At 38.5% G+C, this 22,888-nt stretch overlaps 1 long non-coding RNA gene across 1 annotated transcript in view; it reads right to left on the bottom strand.

Moving 5' to 3' along the window:
- The window catches only part of LOC122821792, an 86,491-nt gene extending 63,902 nt beyond the window's left edge, over positions 1-22,589 (bottom strand). The window contains exon 1 of the long non-coding RNA XR_006369064.1: positions 22,555-22,589. This is a non-coding gene — a long non-coding RNA (uncharacterized LOC122821792). The remainder of the gene's footprint in view (positions 1-22,554) is intronic.
- Between the last annotated feature and the right edge of the window lie 299 nt (positions 22,590-22,888).

Raw genomic sequence — 22,888 nt, 5'->3', positions numbered from 1 at the left:
AGACAACTGACTGGCTAACATCGTGTTAGCAACTCTGGGTTATGTTGGTGATACCACTTATCTTTCACTTGTCTGCTATGTTTGGTCATGCTGTATATCCGGTGATTCAAACGTATTCACATTAATATGCACCATGTAAGCTCAGGAAGATGGTGGATAGTGTGCGGGGTCCGGATCAGAAAGCAGGTTCTGTACCTGAACTCAGGGAAGAGAGTTTCTCTCCGTCCCATCATAATGATGTACCAGGTCCAATTCCATCACAGGATGGATGGTGTATTCATAAGGGAAACTACAGGTTCTTACACCTCTTTCCCACCCTACTCCCGTATTAGTATTTTCCTATAAATATCCCCTTCCCCCCTCCTCTGACAGTAGCACCGGACAGAGACATTTCCCATATTCTCAAACCCAAAATTTGACAAGTATGAGTGAATTTGAAGACATTTATGTTGGGAAATTATATTGACAAATAAATAAATAAATTGTTAACTGCAGTCACTGCATTAAGTCTACTGTTTTTTTCAGTTATAACTCTTCAAATGGCAGCATGATGGCCTTTGAAATACCATCTGCAGGTGGTATAATTTTGCTAGAAAAACAAATCAAAATCCAATAATTTTGCTATCCTTCAGAAATTTCTGTAAAAGTAAAAAAATGTACATTTGTAAGGATCCTGAACGCAACGCTGTGGGGTAGTTCTGAATGTTTTTGGATGATAATGCAGCACATTATTTTGTCTTGATTCTGGCAAGCTTGATTCAAGCAACATGTTTTTATCAAAACTGAGAAGTGAAATTGGCTGTAGATTTAACCCCACTTGGACTGACGGATATTTATTTTACCATGACATCCAAATTCAGAACCACAGTGCTTTATTTGTAATGAGTGCTTTCTGTGTTTGATTTTAAAAAGAACACACAGCTTATTATTTACATTTTGCATAATTGGAACATTGTTAAAACGACTAGAAAAGACTTGAAATTCCAAGCTCCTGACTTGAGACTTTTGCTTGTCTTACTTGAGACTTGACTTGATCATCTTTTCTTGAGACTTGACTCGGACTTGAGGACAAAGACTTGAGACTTACTTGAGACTTGCAAAACAGTGACTAGGTCCCTCCTCTGGTACTTATTACACATATTTTTAGGCTCATATGAAAAAAAAGTCCCCAAAACGGGGAAAAAGGGAGAAATCAGTTGAAGGATTCTTCCTCACAAGTACGTTATATCAATGCACATAACTCTGTTTTTGTGCTACTGAGACAATTCTGCTTTATGTCTGCGTCACAATGTTGCAGAGGGAAGTAGTAAATCTACAAATACCTAAACTAAAACCTTTGCTGTTTCTAAATCACACCAGATTTGACCAATGTCACCATCTCCATGTAAAAAACAGTAAAGCACATGTTTTGAAAGTCCGTGGTGAACGGTGCACATGCTACAGGGGAAATACAGGAGCCACATTGAAGGCTTTTGGTCGCATGAAGTCATTTTCTTGAACACAGTGGAACGCAAGTCCCACAGTGGGTATCCGTTTCCACTTTCCTGCTCCATGCTAAACAAATTGGTTTGAGTCAGATTTAAACTCTGGCTTTGCTCTATGTTATATTTTTTACAGTGATTACAGAATCGTGACACTAGAAATTAGACTATCTGATATGACCCTTTTGTATCAATGTTTCTATGTTGATGGCTGAGCAGAGTTGTTTCAGAAGATCAACAAAATCAGTAAAAGCATGAACTAATGTTGGTACCAGCTGAACATTATTTGCAAGCATATATCCTGTAAGAAACAAGGATATATGTTTTATATCACCATAGGTCTGATAATGTTACATTCAGACGCTGATTCATGATCACGCTCATGGATGGATGGATGACTGCCTCAATTGCTTTTTGTTACTCTTAATATTTCATCCCTTTTGTCTGAAATATAAAACGATCATCAGTGACTCAGCATTTTTTCACAGGACTGTATTTTATATTAGTGGTTCTTCTGCTTTTTTTTTTTCCTCGCATTTTCCCCTCCTTCCCTTTATTTCCTTTTTTGTTTGTTTGTGTATTTTCACCTTAAATAGATTGTCAGCAGTTTTGTTTGGCAGATTAATTGCTGACCTGTGAAGTTCAAGAGAATTATTTATTAAAAAATAAAAATATAGCCATTTCAGATCATGAAGTTAGAGATCATAGATGTTCAATGTAATCTTAATTAAATGGTCAAAGCCTCAACAGGTCCTCACAAACAAAGAAAAAGTCTTCGGACTATTGGATGTACTCTACACACAATGATAGTGTTCAACAATATAAATGCCCTGAGTTTGTGTTTAATGTGCATTCCCATGGTATCAACTGCCCAAGGTGCTTGCCAGGATGTTGCTGTCCCACACAGCCATTTCCTCTCAGGGTTGGGTGATTGACAAAGACACAACAGGCCACAGAGCCAAAAAGGGCCAGTGCTTCATTGCCAAGCACTCCGGGTTACAGAGGCATTCCCAAACTGAACAAAGGCGTTAAGCAACTGGAGATACAGGCACATATCAATTTCAGTTTTAATGAGCACCTTCTGTGCTCAGGCTTAATAAGCAGAGTCACCAGCTATCATCTGTGTGTGAAGAAACATGAAAAAACACATTTTATGGGTGTTGTTCTAGGACAGGCTTGCAGTTATAAGATTTATACTTTGATTATGACAGCTCAGTTTTTCTGGATGTCAGTAAATCACATCGTTTAGCTATCAAATTCATCTCATCACAGCGAAAGGGCATGATTGTGAGGTAATGTGTATCGGAAGCGAGGGAACTTCAGGCTGAGATTTCAAGCTGCCTTCTGGTGTAAACATCAGCATTGTTATCCAGGTTACAGCAATGAGACGTGACAAAGGCTCCTTCCATCCCCGCTCAATCTTGTAGGGCAACTTCGAGGAGCGATACAATCAGACGACAGTGATAACATCATATGCAGGCCCCCAAACATCCCTCCATGAACAATATTGCTAATTTGTTTCTGTCATTCTCCTCCCCCGCAGTTCCTCTGGGTGTACGTAAGATTTCTCTTATTTTATTTATTTATTTATTTTTGTCAAGCAAAAGTTATTACATCAGTACCTGAGTGTGTGTGTGTGTTTTTTTCTTAATAAACCTGCATCATCATGTTGGTGTGTGGGCATCTCAAACACAAGCCTTTTCCACTTCCACGCAGTAGCTGATGAGCTCATCATGTGTGAGGTAGATCGGCCTCTTTGACAGACACTGTTAATATTTCAGTCTGTTTGAATGCAGTGGCTCACAGTCATTAAAGAAAACACTTGACTATCACCATAGAGATGGTAGTGCTGACAGGCCTTTGTCATCCAGCTTGTTGCTTATCATCACGTCATCTTTCCACCCACTCATCATCTCTAACGCAAATTATCCACAACATTCATCATTACACTTTTTTCACTCTTATGTTTTACTAATTAGTAGAAACCCTCATCTCCAGTTTTAACATATCCCAACTTGTATGTTTGGCAAATGTAATAAAGTGAAAGTTTTCCATCCAAATGAAATATGAAATAGAAACGTAAGGGTTCATGAAATAACTTCCAAGTCTTAAGAGCTACATAAGCTGATTTTTTTTCCCCCCATAAATCAAAGCTGGCAGGTATGCAGGCATTTCAACTTAATGTAATGTACAAGACAAATAAAGTAACACATATTAGCTACCATGTGTCACCCACCCATCTCCGTTTGCTGAACTCAAACTATTAGCTCATGGACTCTGTGTTCATATTTTCTGAATGAATGCCTCTTTTTGGAGATGCTGTGCAAAAATAAACAAATATGACTGTGAAAATGTCTTCACAGGAAGGTACAGAGGAGCTTTTTAGGTGCAGTTGATTGACAACTATCTCTCACCCCAGGCATCCAATCAGAGTGAGATTTCCTGATAAATGAACAACAGGCAGACATTTTCCTAATTTACATTTTGCAATAAAAACAGGTTGATATGGCCAATGAGACACACCGAGTAACAAATATAGTTTTTTTTCTTTTTGAGGTCTCAGTGCTTAAAAGATTAATAAGTAAGAACAAATCAAATACAAACTAGCCTGACACCAATTGTGTTATGATAAACATGAAAAATTTGCACTACAGGCAAACATGGAGCTTGACAATGAAGGCTCATGAACTAAAGTGTCTAGTAATCCCTTCAAATAACTGATTTCAGGTTTGCCAATCACCTCCCTGTAATCCAGCATTACAAACTGCTTCTACTACTTTAATCTTAATCAGAAATAGCACGACATCTCTATGGGTCAGGAAAGAACAACCTACCTAGTTTTAAACCATAGGTGAAGTTGAAGTAATAATTACATTATTTACAGTGGCTGGAACCGTGACAAATTCCATCCAACCAAATGTTTAGGCAGCCTTCTGCTTTGACAAGATCAGGAGGTATTTGGACCGTTTTAATCTGCTGCGTTGAAGCAGACACATCTCAAACTGACAAGACACCAGTCCTTAAGGGTTGCAACTGGAGAGGCATGAATTACATCCATCCACTATGTCTCCACACAAGACAGCGTCCTTGTGGACAGAACATTTGTTGGATTCATAAATTGGGATTCTTTGTTTTACCAATGCAAAATACTTAGCAGTGTGCTCTTGCAAATTTGACTATATCATGAAAACCTTGCACTGCCACCCACCCAATTCGTTGACTTCGTTCTCATTCTCTTTTTAATTTCCACCTTAATTCCAAAAGCTATGCAGTTATAAAGTAGCCAGTTAGTTCTGGAATGAATCCAGTCTCCTTTTAACGTCAGAATGAGACTTTTCAAGAGATTAACAATAAAATCTACTATGTTTTGAGACATGAATGTGATTTATAAAGCTTGCTTGATCCAATCTGTTCATGAACCTTAATTGTCAAAATACTCATGGATAAAGAGGAAAGTGCTGTTTTTGTGTTTTGTCAACATTCAGAAGGTGAACAATGCATTATTGCACTTTATATCTCTTAATTGCTCATTTTAGTTTGCAAGTCTTATGCATGCATATGCACCAGCACAAGCAAGTGTCCAAAAACCAAATGCAGAGCACACACTGGGCAATCAGATATAAACCTGCCGACAGTCCGTTTGGAGTGATATTCTCCAGCTACAGTAACAGGCCAAACAAGTCTGAGCAGTGTACTGTGTATTCATACACTTTTTCACTGAGCTTGGCCTGAAGCCTTCAACACAGTAGGCTGAGAGAGCAGGGTGGGGCTCAGCTTACTTATAAACTTGGTACCAAATCTGCCAAGGCAGCACAGTAGTCTTTTAGATTTACTTTACATCTTCACGGTGAAGGTCAATCTATCTTTTTTTTTTTAAAGTTTCTGAGCGAGTTTTGTTTATTCTGTTATTTTATTCCTGTTTCTTGAACATTTTGGAAATCCTAAGCTTGCCTGTGCTACAGAAAAATAAATGAAGTTGAGTTCTTCCCTCTTGCTGATTAGGCCGGATTCATTGTCAAGGAGTTTTGCATCACCAAGACAACATCTACATAAGCCTGTCCTCCCAGTGAACTGTGCTCTGCAGCCTGACGAAGCGAAGGGGAACAACAGCCCTTATGACTACGGGACAGGTAAATTGCGCTGGGAGACAAGGCGCTGTTTGTGTCAGACAGAAACATGACACGTTCTAATGCAGGAAGTATGCCATTTTTCTTTGGATTCTCTCATTTCTCACTGTAAACTAAAGAAATAAACCCAGCAAAATTGGCATTGCAGAAACAATGCTGGCACCCTTGTGTCTGTGAAGTTGTTTTTGAAAAACAACGTGATATGTGACTGACATGCAATATGTTCCCAAGACTTATTCTCATGTCCCATCATGTATAATATTTCAGCATGGTTTGAACAAGAGAAGCATATTGCTAATCAGCGTTGCATCGTGGAAAAAAGGCCCTTGAAGCTGCAGGGTGTAAGTCACATCATAGCACAGAAAGTTATTTTCTTTTGTTTCTACTATTGCTTTGCACATGTCAGAAAGGGTAACTTTGTCAAACTGTTAAAAACCTTTGGCTCAAACCAAATGCACTCATTTTTTTCAAAAAAGATTTTACTTTCTTGTCACTTCAGTGTGCTCCATTACAAAAGACTTTTTCTCAGTCATTTTAACATGAAAGCCAATAATCAGCATCCCATAAATCCTTGCCAATTTGTGGGTGTTTAAACATGATCTGAAGAAAGACAAGTTTACAAGCCAGTGATGAAGAAACATTTAGCATCTGGCACCTTTAGCGAAAGACATGGCTACACAGCAGAGCCTATAAATCTACAGTGCCTTGCAAAATTGCACCTAACTACTTTTCAAATTTTGATGTATTATTAAAAAAATAAAAAATCAAGTATTTTTAAAAATCCATCCATCTTCTTCCGCTTATCCGGGGTCGGGTCGCGGGGGTAGCAGCTTCAGAAGGGAGGCCGAGACTTCCCTCTCCCCAGCCACCTCCACCAGCTCCTCCAGGGGAATCCCAAGGCGTTCTCAGGCCAGCCGAGAGACATATTCCCTCCAGCGTGTCCTGGGTCTTCCCCGGGGCCTCCTCCCAGTGGGACGTGCCCGGAACACCTCACCAGGGAGGCGTCCAGGAGGCATCCTGACCAGATGCCCGAGCCACCTCAACTGGCCCCTCTCGACGTGAAGGAGCAGCGGCTCTACTCTGAGTCCCTCCCGGATGACTGAGCTTCTCACCCTATCTCTAAGGGAGAGCCCAGCCACCCTACGGAGAAAACCCATTTCGGCCGCTTGTATCCGTGATCTCGTTCTTTCTGTCATGACCCAAAGCTCATGACCATAGATGAGGGTGGGAACGTAGATCGACCGGTAAATCGAGAGCTTCACTTTTTGGCTCAGTTCTCTCTTCACGACCATTATAAATTATGACCAAAACAAACAAAAAAATCATTTCGATAGACATGTTCAATTATTTGGAAACACGGCAAGAAAGCGTATGCGGCTACATGTAAAAAAAAAAAAAAAATCACAAATTTTATCCATATTACACACAAATTTTAAATATTAAAGAGAAGCTAGAAGAAGGGCATTGGTAAACCATGATGGTGATAGCATTATGCTCTGAAGAAGCTGGTCCACGTTCATTGAGAAATGCATAAAAGTAATCCTAAGAGAAAATTTGCAGAAGATTGGTCAGTGGCAGGACTAGTAGCAGGATAATGAAACTAAACACTTCATCATTGTTTAGTGCTTTGTGTTGTTTTTTTGGAATCTTAATACAAGCCTCTGTGTGGTGGTAATGTAAAAAAAAAAAATGTGAGAAATTCAAGGGTGTGAATACTTTTGCAGGCACTGTATATGCCTTAAAATGCAATCCATATAAGAAAGCCATCCTCATGTAGCCCATTTGACAGTGATTATGTAACACATCACATAATGGCACTATATACGAGAGCCAAAATGAGAAGACACCAGTAATTTTTGCTGTGTGAGAAAGCTAGTCCACTATGCACGGATGAGAGATTTAAAGTTGAGTAATCTATATGAGTCTTATGGATCCCATATGTTTCTTTGCCTCTTTGCCAGACCAGAAGATTGCAGGATGATGAGGTGTTAAGATGTCAGATTTCCGAGAGGAGAGGACAAATGAAACAGCATGAGAAGAAGATGAAATAGGGGGCTCAACGTGTTAGAGATTCAAAATCAGTTCACATGCAGCAAGCCAAGTTTTAGGCTTGGGCTCAAAGTCTATGACCTCACTGCTCTGCGGAGAGTGGAGCTGTTCGACAGCCTTACTGCACCAGTCCCTCTGCTTTGTGTGGTTTTGTTCAAGACAGATCAAGAAAACAAAAATGAAGCACAGAACATGGAGGTGGGATAGTGGCCCCAAAAAAGTAAATCTGAGCCAACCATCAAGTGCTTGCTTGCGGTTGTCTCGTCTGGTCAATGCTAGGCAATGAGCGGAACATTTCCCCACCCATCACAGAGGGCTTACCCTAGGTTCTCACACAACTATGTCAGAAACCCCTCTTTATGACCCAGACCCTTACAGTCTGTGGAGGGGCTGAGCTGCCATGGTGTGGTCCTGGTACAGGAAATGGAGCCAAAACAAAGATCACTGCCAAATAACGTAGCACTACATGAAAAGTAGAGAAGGAGCAAAATGGAAAAGCAAGAATCTTTTCTTGTACAGTACATCAAAAAGTACTGTGCCTGGCTGTTGCGCTGATAGAAGAAAAAAATAACTGGTTTTTGTCTTGAAATATCATCATGAGAGGAGCCCTAGCTTTAAACTGTCTCAATGAACTAGGCGGATTGTTGTTAAATCTGCATTAACTAGCAGCTGCAGAAGAAAAAAAGAAAATTCATGGGAGATCTGCAGATGTACAATAATCAGTCAAGGGAAATTAATAACACTGAATTTCTACATGATGCTGTAGAGGTTTGTTGTTGTTGAATCAAGATGATGACCATGTGAGGAAAAAAAGGCAACAAAAGGCTTTAAAAGTTTTCCAGAGCTGTGGATATTTTTACGCTTAATATTTGAGAAAATATGACTCGCCAGTTGCAGTTTTTGCACCAAGATAACACCATCAGCGATCTAGAAATTCAGTCTATTAATTGTTGGAGCACAGTTGTTTTTGCATCAATAAGGTCAACCAAAACACTGCTAGACAGTTGTTCATTATGTTACGCCTCAATGCATTTATATATATATTTTACCTACCGAACTAAATAATATATAAATTGTGAAACTTGTGGTCAAATATTTGTCTGCTAGTTCTTACTGTTTCATTTTGGTTGATCAAAGGGATCGTAGTACATTTGATTGGTATAATTATCAATCTTAATCCTTAATATGTTTCATTTCAACTTTCTATCCAATATTACTTGTAAACCAGGGCAATGACATGCACTGTAGACAAAGTGAGACATAAAGTGTGAATTGGTTTATAGCTTTGACAAGCGACATGTGGTAACTTTCCCTCCAAGCTTACATTAGAAAGTAATTTCTCTCTTTGTAGACTTTATTTCTCTCCCACTGAGCTGAACCTTCTCCAGCAGCTTACTGTAGCTCTAGCCAAGATGCTAAATAGTCCCAGGTGTTGTCAAAGCTAAGCTAACTCAGTCAACAGTTACCTTACCTTGAGCTGCTTGCAGCCTTCACTCAAAGATCCAAATTTTACCATAAAAGTAAGTGAGCTAACCCTTGTGCAAGCATGTACCTTGATGCACAAAATGTCAGTCACAAAATGTGGTTGTTTTGTCTTGGTAGTACTTATGTAAGCCTTCCCCAAAAGGGGCCTACTCTGTGCTTACTGACAACTACAAATGCAGTGCATGAAATATTGTTGGAAAACTTGACAAAAACAAGACAAATTGGTTGTCCTCTGTAAACCCCGTCTTGTTGAACCTGTATATTCACTTCCTTTCCATCGACTTCCTGATTCTCTTATGAGAACTGCTGCACTTTGCTAAAATTAGCAAGGAGGAATTAACTCCGCATTTAATCTGAGTTGCAGGCCCAGATGGTCCTCATACCTGTTGCTATTTCAAGATTAAATGATATGCATCTACTTTGATGCAAGTAAATTCCCACCAGCATTGCTGGTGGGCAAGCCCTCTGTAAAGTGAGGGCTTTTGGTCATACAGGCAAATGCGGTCTGCGCACACTTACGTGGCCATTTGCCAGCTGTTTTGGGGCAATCAGCATGCAGACATGGGCAAGTGGAGGCAGGAGCATAGTAGCTACGTGCCTCCAAAGTGGTTTACAGAGGCCAGACCAAGGAGCATGATGGGAAGGTGAGAAGGTGGAAAGAATGTCTTCAGATAAATCCTCTGTAACTTGCACCAGGGCCTACCTTAATGTAGATATCTTATACACTATGTACAAGGTAAATAACATGCAAATCCTTTCATATCAGATCCACACAGTCCTTTGCTTAGACATATGCTTTCAACCAGTCTCTCCTTTTTCTATTTTTACTGACTCGCTTTTAAGTAAATAGTCAATCAAAAACTGTGCAATTTCAATATAATACTAAAAGATGCAAGTATGTCAATTTCCAAAGCAAAATTTAAAGATTTAACTATGCATACAATGTTTTAAAGCACGTGTAAAAAATTAACATTCATTTCTGAATTCATTTCATTTCTGAATATTTCTGAATAACAAGCACAGGGCCATAAAGACTATGTAGTGGGAAATGCAACAAGTGAGTTTCAATGTGGCTCATAGAGTTTTGTTAATACAAAGCTTTATCAGCAGTTTGGATTCTGGAGCTTTTCTCTCTATTTTCGAGGAAATAATATTAAAATTTTCAGCCACAATATTACTTTGATGATCTACAAGTCATAATGTATGCTTATGTGGTGCTGAGGCTGAAGTACATGGCAAAAGGGTCAATGACTATGTTCAGAGTTTAAAATACTAAGAATTTCTTTACATTCCTTTGTAACGTTTTCTTTTTTTTGTTGTTTTTTGTTTTATGTGTCTGCAGTTTTGGGACTTGTAGATGTTATATTCAGCAAATATTGCTTCTGTTATTTATGTGGTACACTAGTACAGTAAGATATTGCTGGTCTTAAATACAGCTAAAGAATTTGGCAGTTTCACAGAACACTAGTGAATACAATAAAAAGTAACAAAAGAAAAGAACACAAGCATTTCTTACATAAACCACTGAATTTGATGTGTTGGAAGTGTAAAATCAATCAGATCAGACAGCAGTTTTATCCAAGGTTAGACTCTGATTGACTAATCAGTCTCTCCAGATGTCTCCTCAGTATGCAATCAAAGTTTCAAGAATCTTGCTAATGACCTAATTATTTGACTCAGTTGTACTGAAGCACAGACACATCTAAAAAGATGCAGGACGCCTGCCCCCAAGGACTGGAAATGCAGATCCCTGGGATAGCTATTAGGATGATTGATAGAAAAAAATATTTTTGATTACTGTTTCTTGTTAATTCTTTTTATAATCACTGCTTAGTCTCATTATAAAGTGGTTCTGAAATTAATCCTTACCCGGTGAAATATCCAAATATCTTGGATCAGTGGAAAGTTTAAGGAGTCATTCTTCAAACTGATTTTGAAATAGAGAAATTTATGGAGTTTGATAGATTATAAGACTGACTGTTTTAATACAACTTAAATATGTAAGAGTCCGTTTAAGCTAGAACGTTTGATAAAATCCATGGATAACAGCTTTCAAAACGATGACATCATTATTTCCACTCTTGCTATCATCACATCACTTAAATATCTTTCTCACTATTTCACCTGGCTTCATGCCCAACATAGGTCGACTGTGCTGCTCATGCTTACCTCCAATATGACATAAACCGTCTACCTGCATATGCACACAGAAACTGCAACCTCTGCCCTGAAGACTGAGCCAGGGCGTGTAGCAGGCAGCGCAGTCAGAACATGCCACCGCAGATCAGCCTTCTTACAGGCCTTTTTAACCTGCTGGGCTTGTCTAAACCTGAGAAAGAGACATTACAAAGCTGCTCTCAATCTTTAAATATGACAGTAATCTTTTTGATATCAGTTTTCATCAGCAAAACCCAGGCAAAGAAATGCACAAGGGAATGACACAAATCTCTTCGACTCCTCTCCCCACAGCTGCAACACTTAGATTAGATGAAAATCATATGCGAGAGTTCTCAAAAAGGAAAGGAAACAGTCAGCAATCACAGACAATCTCTGCAAGCATTACAGCTTTATTCTTATTATCATGAGGTAATTTACTTAATTGTACTATCCCCAATAAATCCCCCGTATTTTCTATGTTTTTTAAATTTCTCAAGCCTTCAATTTCCGTGTTGCAGGGTCAACCTGGGGCTACAACCGATGTCATCTGATCTTGACGTCTGATTTGTTGCAGTGTTTACTTCAGCAGTAAACTCATTCACCTAATGTTTGTTTATTAACCCACATAAGTACAAGATGCTTGTCAGAAAATATAAATGACATCATGACAAAAAAGCTGCTCATCAGAAAGCACTACAACCATGTTCTCCCTGCTTAAACACACGAGGTGAATTTGCAGAAATGTGGATTGCTCCCAGTAGGCCATGAGTTATGAGGAAATGAAACTCAAGCTCTCTTTTAAAGCAGTGTCCTGTGGAGGGAAGCCCACCAGTGGACGGGGTGAAAGGGCTTTAGGTCCTGTGGTCATCATTCGAATCAAGAGTCTAACCATTGGGAGGCTGTCCAATTGTGCTAGTCACATTGAAATGAATGATGTGCATCATTTTAAAGTAAAAGACGAAGTCAAATGATCACAGTGTGCTCTATTTGTTCCAGTAAAAGCAGCTAAGACCAAATTTACTCAAATTTTACTAAAATGTCTCAGTTGATTTGTTTTCAAATGCTGTCTGAGCTGATCAGTAAGTGATGAGTGATTGAGTGAGTGAATAATTCAGATGGAATCTGAAAAAACGTGCAAAACGAGTTCTGTTTCCTGATAAGAGGAAATAGAGCTGCACCGAAAATCAAACAGTACTCCTAAAACACACACAAAGAGTTTGGCTAAAAGCTGATTTTGTGTTTAAACTGCTACAGAAGCTAAAATTGAGTCAATATGTCCACAACTGACAGGAAAATGATGTGTGCATTTCACTGCCTTGTCTTCACTTGCACGTTAGGAGAGAGGGAGAAGGAACTATGGCTCTGTATTGTCTTGCAAAAAGTCGGTGGGTGGTAGAGGTGGAAGTGCAGTGGAGATAATCCTCGGCTTTTGCCCTAAGTCCTGTGCACGACGGCCAGATCAGGGGCTGATAGAGTAGCGGTCCTACCCCGTGGCAGTCTCCCTGCTTTTAGCCACCCACCTGACCAACCCGGCAGCCCTGCAGCATACTGCCTCAAACACTTAGCCTTCAGCTATAATCAGCAGAGGCTGAGCATGTCCTGCTAATTCTGGCTGAATAAATTTTGAGCCAGCTTTTGGTGTGACTGTGTTCTAAACATCCCTGGTCCACAATGTGTAATTACTCTACAAATGTCTTGGTCCTTTCATTATGATACCGAGCTGCTGCAGAAACAGAAAAAAGGAACCATCAGACTGCTACACAGTTTTCTGTCTCAAACTGTTAAAATGCTGAACTGTTGTACCACCAATCAACAAAACCACAGCTGTCAATCCACACTGACAGGCCAGGCAAAAAGGTGTTAAAGACAAAAGCTTCCAAGAGACCCATGGTAACTGGAGGAACTGCAGAGGTCCACAACTGTTAGTTATGCACTTCAAAAATCTGACCTTTGTGGAAGGGTGACACAGACATAACCATCATAGTAAGACCATACGATCTTACAGCCATCGTATGGCTGTAAGATTCAGCCATACGATTCCTTGTTTGCAGTTTTCCGCCAGCAATATCAAAGACACAAGCTGAAGTAGGTATTCTGGTCAGATTAGACCAAAAAAGAACCTTTTAGTTTGCATGCAAAGCACTTTTTGTGGAAAACCAACACTGTGCATTAGCCATTCCAAAAGTAAAACATGATGTTGGCAGCATTGTGTTGTGGAGATGCTTTCTTCAACAAGGACAGAGAAACTACTTTACCAGATTCCTCAAGAAAACTCAACACTGGAGGAAAGCTTGTTAGGAGGTGCAATTTAGGTTGAAACAACTCATTTCATACAGCAAACGCTGCAGTAAAATTGTCAAAATTAAAGCATAGTAATGGGATAGAATGACCCAGTCAAAGATCAAATCTAAACCTGTTAAGGATCACTTTCGATGTGAGAAAGAAATTATGAATCCAATCTAACTGAAGACTGAGGAAAGATTTTCAGTCTTTGAATGTGCAACGATTGTACACTCACCTCAAAAAAGATTAATTAATTTATTCCACCTCACAGTTATTCAGATTTAATTTAAATATTTTCATAAGATCTTTTAATGTTATTAAAAAAAACAACTACAGCAACAGTTGCAGTTTTCACATTTCATTGGTTTCTTGGCTTTACATATTTGTGGCTTTCCTAAAAGCAATATATTGTTTTTTGTGTAGACTAATTATTTTACAGTTATGTCAATAAGGCAGAATAACTTACATGTTTTATACTTTACCTGATGCCTGAAGTAATAAGGACTGTTGCATTTGAATAAAAATTAAGCGTCCCATGTATCAGAAGGCAGGACACACAGGGTCAATGGGTTAATGTGTTCAATATGGCAATGGGTTCTGCCCAGGGGAGAGATGAAACTGAAAGGTTAACCTGGGGCAGGCAAAAGGCCGGATAACCCCAGAGCACCACTCCAGGCTAAGGCACAGTTCAGCTGGAGACTCTTAGGAGAGGCTTCTCCAGCCTACACATTAGCCTGAGCCTGGAGCTTATGACCAGCTGTTGCACTCACCAGCAGTGGGAAGAAGAGGTAAAAACAGGATATGCACCAATCCCAAGACACTCCTTCCCTCCTACACTATCTGTTAGTAATCAATCACACTACTTTCATGTGGAAGCAATAAATAGCTACAAATAATATCCTCAAATTGTCTTTCTTAACACCAATTTAAAATAAAGTCAAAAGCTCCAAAAAAAAAAAAATTAAATGCAGCTTTCTTGGCCAACAACAACGTCCTCCCGATAACCCCACCACCGCCATCGTCATTATGGTCATCACTCTAATCATGTGATATGTGAATCTTGGCTCTGGCTGGCTGTGGTAGCCACAGCTTCATACTGTCTTTCAGCAGGACTTTAACCCGCCAAGGTTGTAAACACATAAAGCAGAGTTTAGCATGTTATGCTGAAGGAATTTTTCAGATAGCTAAGATGACTGTTTCCCCAGTCTAGGCCACAATGTCACTATCACTTCCCTCTTTCTCTTATATTGGGTTGACGCTTGCTCTCCCATCAGTCAGGGGAGTTCCCAGGTGACTTAATGGGTGCACAGGGTGAAATGTGAGAATAGTGTGCCGTAAAATTGAAGATTTGAAGCAAGGCATTTGATGGTCTTAACAAGAACATTTTACAGTTTTGTTTTCTCACCAACAAGAAAAGCGGAAAAAGAAAGAACATTACAGTAATTTTCATGCTCCCAGGGCCATTTATAATCAGACAATAAGTGGTTTCCTATATAACCCATGAGAAACTTGGCTCTGGTCCTGACAAGTGCCAGATTACACTTACCTCCAAAAACTAAGGTTGTCATTCAAGCTGGTTTGGGTGGACATGGGACATTTGCTAGTCGTCGTTCTCAGGAAGATTTGCTGTGGGACTGTTTTATCCACAAGAGAAAACAATGAGACTTCCCAGAAAGAACTGAATCATGGCATGCACTGTACCATACACCTGACATAAAAACACAAATAAGGCTTTCACAGCACGGTTGTAGGTCTATGCTTTTTCTCAAATTGAGCAATGAACACAGTGGCAGTCACTCTAAAAGCCTTTTTGCTGCTGCAAGTGTGAGACATAAAACGATAATGTTTTATGAGACATAGATTGCACTTGGTAGTTGCTGGCACCCTGATAAAAAAAGTGTAAAAAGCCATTTTGTAAAAAAAGAGAAAAAAAGCAAGTTTAAGAAATGATAAAACCTGCTGCTGCATTCAGATCTTATATTATGCTCACCATAACGTAAGATCTTCAACAATATTTAACACTGTTGTGTGTTAGTATTATATAGAAACAAAATGTCATGATAAAATAATCAATTTAAATGAATGGAACAAGATTTTTCTTTAAATTTTTACTAGAATTAAACTAATAATCATTGTGTCTCAATGTTTTAAACTTATGACACGCTTTTCCTTGGTGCTTAATGCTGTATGTCCCTTTGTGAAGTGAACAGAATGTTAAAGAAGGTAAAAAATATAAATATCTTCAAAGCTCACTGCTTAGAGAATGGCAGCTAAGAGCAGAACCTTAGGGCCATCAGCTTTCCATGACAACCATTAAATCCAATCTAACTGGTTATTTGTGAGGTCTGTCCTACCATAACAAATGGAAGTGTTTTGAAAATGGTAAAAACACAAATAAGATTTTGTCCAAATGAGGCAAAAATTAAACTTTTCTGTAATAAACATGTACAATCTAGAAATTATTGTTCGTGTGGTTGAAGATCACTCTGTTTTTATACTCCTATCTTGTGATGTTTTAAAAGACTAAATGGACTTTTGGGGTTATTCTAAGTTATGCTCAAATTAAAGATTTGATTGCTCTATTTTTTTAGATTATGCTCCTGCAATTTAAGTTACACAAGCAATTTAAATTTTGTTTTCCCCTGCATTCCAGTAAGTGTTGTTTTAACCAAAGATAATCTGTCCTACTTGTTCCATTTTCATCTGCATGAACTTATTTTGTTCATATGTGAAAATAAACTAACTAAGCCATTGCAGCTTTAAAAAGGAGAGTTTTATTCTGCACTAAAAGCAACATCTAATATGCAAATTGGCTGATAATTTAACATTTTCCCTGTGTTGTATATGAATGTGACATTCTGTAAAGAAATATGAAAGGCGCTGGACCCTGAACTTTCGAAGAAATACGAAGCTCATGAATTTCTGGCAGGAACACGGACATTACTGGGCTCTCTGATTAGATCATGAAACATCAACTTTCCCGGCTATATTTCAAGCAGGACGAACAGGTAGACAAAGCAGCCTTTGAAATACAAACGCCAGGGAACAAAAAGCCTGACTCCACAGGATTTCGACCATCTTCTGTTTCAAGGTAAAAGCCAGCCTGAATTTCTGTGCACGCACAGCAGGCAAGCTGAATTTAGAGCTATTCTCCTCCATTATGAAACCAAAAATGAATATTTTCAAAAACATATTGAAATGTTGCTTCTTCGCTCTGGCATTCTGTTAGTAAGAGTGGTAAGGTGATGAGGTGAGTCAATGAATTCACATGTTTCTGCCTTTGGCTCCACTGGCTGTCTAAACAAAGGCTCAGTACCGTCTGAGCTGATGGCTATCGACCAGCGCCAGGAAAAGAATGACAGATCTTATCTGGCTCAATGATTGGCTATCTGAGATCGATGTCTATTTAGCAAATGTGTGCACAGTGAACAGGAAGTCTATTTTCTGATGAGCTAAAAACTTAGATATAATGTAGAAAATTCACAAAGATCTAAATTGAGCCGTAGTATACAGACTGTTGCACCAAATCTCTGTGCAGTTATACATTATCATAAGAGTTCTAGGTGTTCTTTAGTTCTCTGCCAGTTTTACATATCAGCCACCTAAATTCAAGTGCTGCACATAAAAAGGACTTTATGTGTGTGTCAAGAGGTCAATGCTTTCCCCACCCAAAGGATTCCTACAAGTTGGGATCCACCAGTGCGGTCAATGTAAAAACATTGCATTGCTTGAAAAAAATAAACTAATCTTTCAAGCCAAATACATTTACTGTATTCTTAGATTTTTAAAAGTCATCAGCACTTTGCTGCATCTAGGATTAGTCTAAATTATCCAAGAATTTAGCCCTAAATTGTGAAATCTGAGCCAGTGGCATGCACATCTGGCTATAAATGCTTTTGGCCTTATTGATGAATGACAGCAACAACTGCTGACATTATTTTACGTCTCATTAAAAAATGCTGGTTATTACTCTGATGCTTCTATAATCTTTCCTTTCTACAAGAACCATTAGGATTGGATTTTTATAATAAATATAGCAAAAGGTGTTTTATATAATGGTCCTCAGAGTTTTAGATTTGAACACGTGTGAAGTTCTTTTGAGGAAATCTGATCTTTAAACTGTAATAAATTTGATGACGTAAGTAGAATGTCACCCGATTTCTAATTCAAGGTTTATTTTCTTTGCTCCCATAAAGTTGATATGTACTACAAAATACATTTAAAGATAATTTATCAAACACTGACAATTAAGTCATATTCCATGTGATGATTCTTGGTAAAAATCTGTTTTTTGTTTTGTTTTGTTTTGTCATGGCTCTCAAAAGGAGCCATGTCTGCATAAAATACACACTTACTCTGTATGTTATGCTACTTGTTACTATTCTGTGAAACAAGAAAATTTTTGATTGATAATTCTCTTTGAGGACCCACATATGTGGGTCAGAACTGGATCTGCTCTGTTCAGTCAAGTTGTTCAATACCAGACTGCACTGGTGTGGAAACAGAGTTCCCAAATTAAATTCTCCAAAATTAATTTTTTGGCTGCGTCACTTGGAGTAACGATAATGCAAAATTTGGATATAGCCACTTGGGCATGGACACCTACTCCAAGAAGTTCTCTGGCAAACCATTCCAGAAATACTCATAAAGCTTGGAGGTCTGTCATTATTGAGTCTGCAGAAGGTTGCTGACCTCTGTGCACCCTGCGGCACAGCTTCTACAAACCCTCCTTTCTGGTTTTATGTGGGCTACTATTGCATGTATGGGTTGCTGTCATTCCCAATCAGCTCCACTTCATTGTTTTCTAAGAGATTGATGTTATGCCCTTGTGGTCAGAGATGAAAAAAATATTGAATCGCAATTATCACAGAAAAATCCATTTAACCAAAATGACTATGCAGAAGAATACCAATGGAATATTTAGTAGATCATATTTTAAGTGCCATGGATGCAAATGTGTCATGAAAATAATACATGTCATCTGTTGGAGGTTCATGCGAGAAGTATGTTTTTAATAGCTGAATAAATAAAGTCCAGAAAAGATGGTGGCAAGATTGTGATGGAGAAACACATGGGATAAAAGCAAGAACAACTTTGGTTCTTCAAAACTTATGGATCTTCATTGCATTACATGTTTTCTTGATATTGTCCAACTTTACCTGTGGCCATGGAAGTGCTTGCAACTTCAGTGATTTGGAGAGGTGAGTGGATGTTTCTGGCAATGTAGTTTATCATTTTAGTCATGACAAACAAAACAAAAGAGAGCAGGAACAAAGCATGATAGATGCATAGTTGTGCTCCTATTATAATGTTCAAAAAACATTTCTAAAGATGGAAAGTGTTTCATGTAAAGCTACAGTTTTGGGGGCAGTAACTATTCCTCTGCCACCTACTAAGTATCTTTATACATTTTTTTTTTACATTTTCTAATTATTACATGACTTTGGATTTCAACATTAAATTCTCCTCCCATTCAAGATATATATTTTTTAAAATTTACAAAATCATAATGTAACATTCAAGCTCTCATCTTATGTTAACACTGTGATACTTCATTTTGAAAGCTTCATGTTAAAACATTATTTATCTTTGCTGCTGACAACTTGACACCATCTATCTAAATTCACCACAGACATAATGAGACTTCCTGAACTGACAGTGTTTTCCGAGGTAAACTCCAAAATGTCCCCGGACCTTCTAACGAAAAGGGTGAGTCCTGACTTGACCTTTGACTTTACTTTTTTTTTTTCACAGGGAGAAGAAATGAGCAACACTTGTAGAGAAATTCAACTCTTGAAAGTTCAAGAGTGTTTCACCTAAATGCAGTGGTTCCTCTTTGACAGCCAGTAAAGGTCAATAAAGGCTACTCAAAGTTAAAGAGGCAGAATCTCCCTCTGCTGAAATGTATCTGGAAAGAATATAACTCATTTGTCATAATTCTTGCTGTCAGACAGGATTTGGCTCTCTCTCGCTCTCTCTCGCACTTGGACAAAGTTCAGACGTGGTGTGCAGCAGGATGAGAGTGACGTTCTCACCGGGCGGGAACAACGCAGACTGTTTGAGGTGGTCTTTAAGTCTGAATTCTGAGTCCAGGAGTGAAATGGCCTGTCAGAGTGATGTATGATACATGTGTGTGTGTGTGTGTGTGTGTGTGTGTGTGTGTGTGTGTGTCTTTAAACAAGAAGGAAATATAAAAGCACATGAATTCTTTTAGTCTGCTCCTCTTCTAAGACAACTTGTACCTTGAGGTTGTAATATATATTATTATTATTTCCTTTCTTGTAATTACTTGTCCAGAGAGCAGACAAGGAGAAAAAGGGAAATGTTGCACTAAAGTGTTCTTCCTCAGAGGATGAAGTCTGCTTAATCCTTCCCTAAATTAAAAACAAACCTACATTAGCACCTCTCAATTTCGCTCTCATTGCAGTGCATTGGTTCTCCCAGTCCACAATTATTTTCCTCTTGGACTGACCCTCCCCCAGCCACCTTTACTATGCCTAACTCCACCCTCCAAAACTCTCCCACACCCCCTTGCCCCCGCCACTCGCCTTGCCGCTGCCTCTCCGCATTGATGCCGATAATTGCCAATGAATGGATCTGCAGATTCCCATGGATGTCAGCAGAGCCTTTGGCCTGCTTTGTTACTCCCCTCCTCCTTGTCCTTTCCTGCTTTCCGAGTCTCCCCCTCTTCCGTCTCAGTGAGGATTAGGGGAGAGTGATGGAGGTGATTTGATGAAGTGAGTGAGACTGAAGAATTGATTGCCATGCAGCTCCCTCATCCATGTTAACTTGCCAACCAAGTCTATCACCTTTTTATGCACAAGACATGACAATGTTCCTTCCATGACAGCGCTTTGCACCTACTGATCTCATTGTGGTTTTAGGGGATTTTTCATGATAGATCAACATAACCTTGCATGATTTCAAAGTGGAAGAGCAATGATACAAGGATTTGATAAAAATGTGAAAAGTGGGCTTTGTGCTTGCTTTCACTGTTCTTAAAAGTGAGATCTTATGTCTTAGTGAGATTTGCCTGTTAATTAAGGCAAAAAGAAAAAGAAAAAAAAACAACCTCAATATAAAATCTAGCTCAACCAAATCCCTTCAGAGTTCCCCTAATAATCCATTAATACAGTAATACATTCATAAATGAATGTATTAATGTTTTTCTCAGTACATTAATGCATCCACTGTTGATAAAGTAGATGTTGATCCACTTTATCAACATCAACCAGACGTTTTTTCTCTAAACATCCACTTTATCAAGCACATTTGTGGATAAAAATACAAATGGATGACTTAGTAGTGGCTTCCTACCACTTTTCATGTGCAAGAAGAGCCGAGTGGTTCGACGTCATGAACACTGGGAGCCCACGCATCCTTTACATGCCAAAAGTAACCAATACCCAGTCAGTGCTCATCCAAGTTTAAGAAAAAACACTAGAGCAATTCAATCTTCCAAGAAAGTCCGAGGTGGGCGCTAGAATTAATCACAGCACCGGAAGAAACTGTAAGAACAGAGCAAAACAAACTGCTTTAAGAAGAACCTTTCATGGGAAATATAATTGTCTGGAGGAAGAAACAGAAGAAAGTACTTAAACAGGTTGAATGCACACCAAAACAAGCAATACAGTGCATCTTGCAAAAAGTAACAATTAACATGAAGCATGGACCTGTTCCAAAACCAAGCGGTAATTTTGTCATTTTTCTTTCCCTTTGAATACCGCACCAATTTGAGGAAATGGCTTGGAGTGTGTTTAAAGGCGTCTATGTTGCAGGAGTGTTGGGAAGCAAGACGGTTTGGCTCTGGGCAGCATGTCAACCTCAGTTCAAATTATCCTCACTAATGACAATTCCAACAGGAAGTGGCCATTTGTATGTGTATGATGTTAATATGTTCTGTAAGGGTATTGAATGAACACCAAGATAAAAATTGGCCTTCTTAGTTAGAATCCCTAGTGTTGCCTAAGTAAACTAAGTGGGAACTTTTGCATTTCTGAGACTTTAGAAAGATTATGACTTCCTGCCTTATGTTATAAATTGATTAAATAGGGAAAACTGCAAAAACTTCCACATTGTAAAATGACAGAACAAGGTAATTTGATATAAACAGATATTCGGAGACTAAAAACTACAAATGACTGGTATCATGAGCAAGACAGAGAAGAAAAAGTTGTTCAGGGAAAAAAATAAAATAAAATTGCAATTAATATTTTGATTGCTCAGACAAATTAAAAATACAGTTAACTTGCATAGTTCAATATTTACTAGCAATTTAAATCACATGAAGAGGTCATTCTTTGCTGGCCTTTTCAAACTGAAAAGATATATTTTTCTCTTTTAACTGGTGAGTATAAGTGTTGTAGTGTTACAAAGCATACACTTTTAGATGGTAAAAATGTGCATAGTTTTGATTTCATGTGCAATGTTGTTGTCTCAAAAGGTTTGCAGAAGGAAATTAGCTGAAAGAGTTAAAGTCTGGTACAACAAAGATTCTTGTTTATTGATTTTTAAAAATGAAAGGTCTTGTATACAATACCTGTCAAATGAATAAAATAAACTAGATACACTTCGCTGTCGTTTTGTTTTTCTGAAAAAATAAGGACACCATTATAATTTTTTCTTAGGAAATTAAAAAACAACAGTCTCATTCATATGTTTGACTTTAGGAAAAAATAAGAAAAATAAAGGAGTGTTTACAAGAATAAACACTCTTTATTTTTTTATTACTAGTGCACTATGTCTAAGGGAAATTATGAAAAATTAAATCAAACTTGGAGAGTTGACATTTCACAGGCATATTTTGTTTCTTACCTTCTATGCAGAGTTTGCATGAAAAAAAGCAACCATTTTAGTTTTTGACTAAATCAAAAAACAGATCAGACCTTTCAAACCGTTAAGAAGCAATATGTTTTTCTTTAACGTTTTTAATTCTAGACCTTGCAACTCTGTCTGTGTGAAATGTTTGTTACCTTGTGGGTGTGTCCTCTGCAGCAGCCATCTTGGGACCCTGCTAAGGAGGAGGACCACCTCAAATCAAGCTCTTTTATCATAGGGGCAGTGATAAGAGCTGGACTTTGATTGGCCAGGGTAAATTGGGAAGGCGGGGTTAACCAGTATATAGGTGGGCATTTTGTGGCCATTTTGAGGCTTAATAAACCAGCTTTGGTGTACACTTTTTTTCCCCCAGACCTCTCAATGTAAAACACATACACACACACACACACAAAAGCAGCATTTTTGTATACCTACAAAGAAACCTTTATGGACAATAAGTCTATTTATAGATATATCTGGATACCTGCA

Source organism: Gambusia affinis, linkage group LG19, assembly GCF_019740435.1.
Source record: "Gambusia affinis linkage group LG19, SWU_Gaff_1.0, whole genome shotgun sequence".
NCBI classification, from domain to species: Eukaryota; Metazoa; Chordata; class Actinopteri; order Cyprinodontiformes; family Poeciliidae; genus Gambusia; species Gambusia affinis.
Note: the sequence above shows the minus strand (reverse complement) of the source record. Positions and strands in the feature narration are given on the sequence as shown.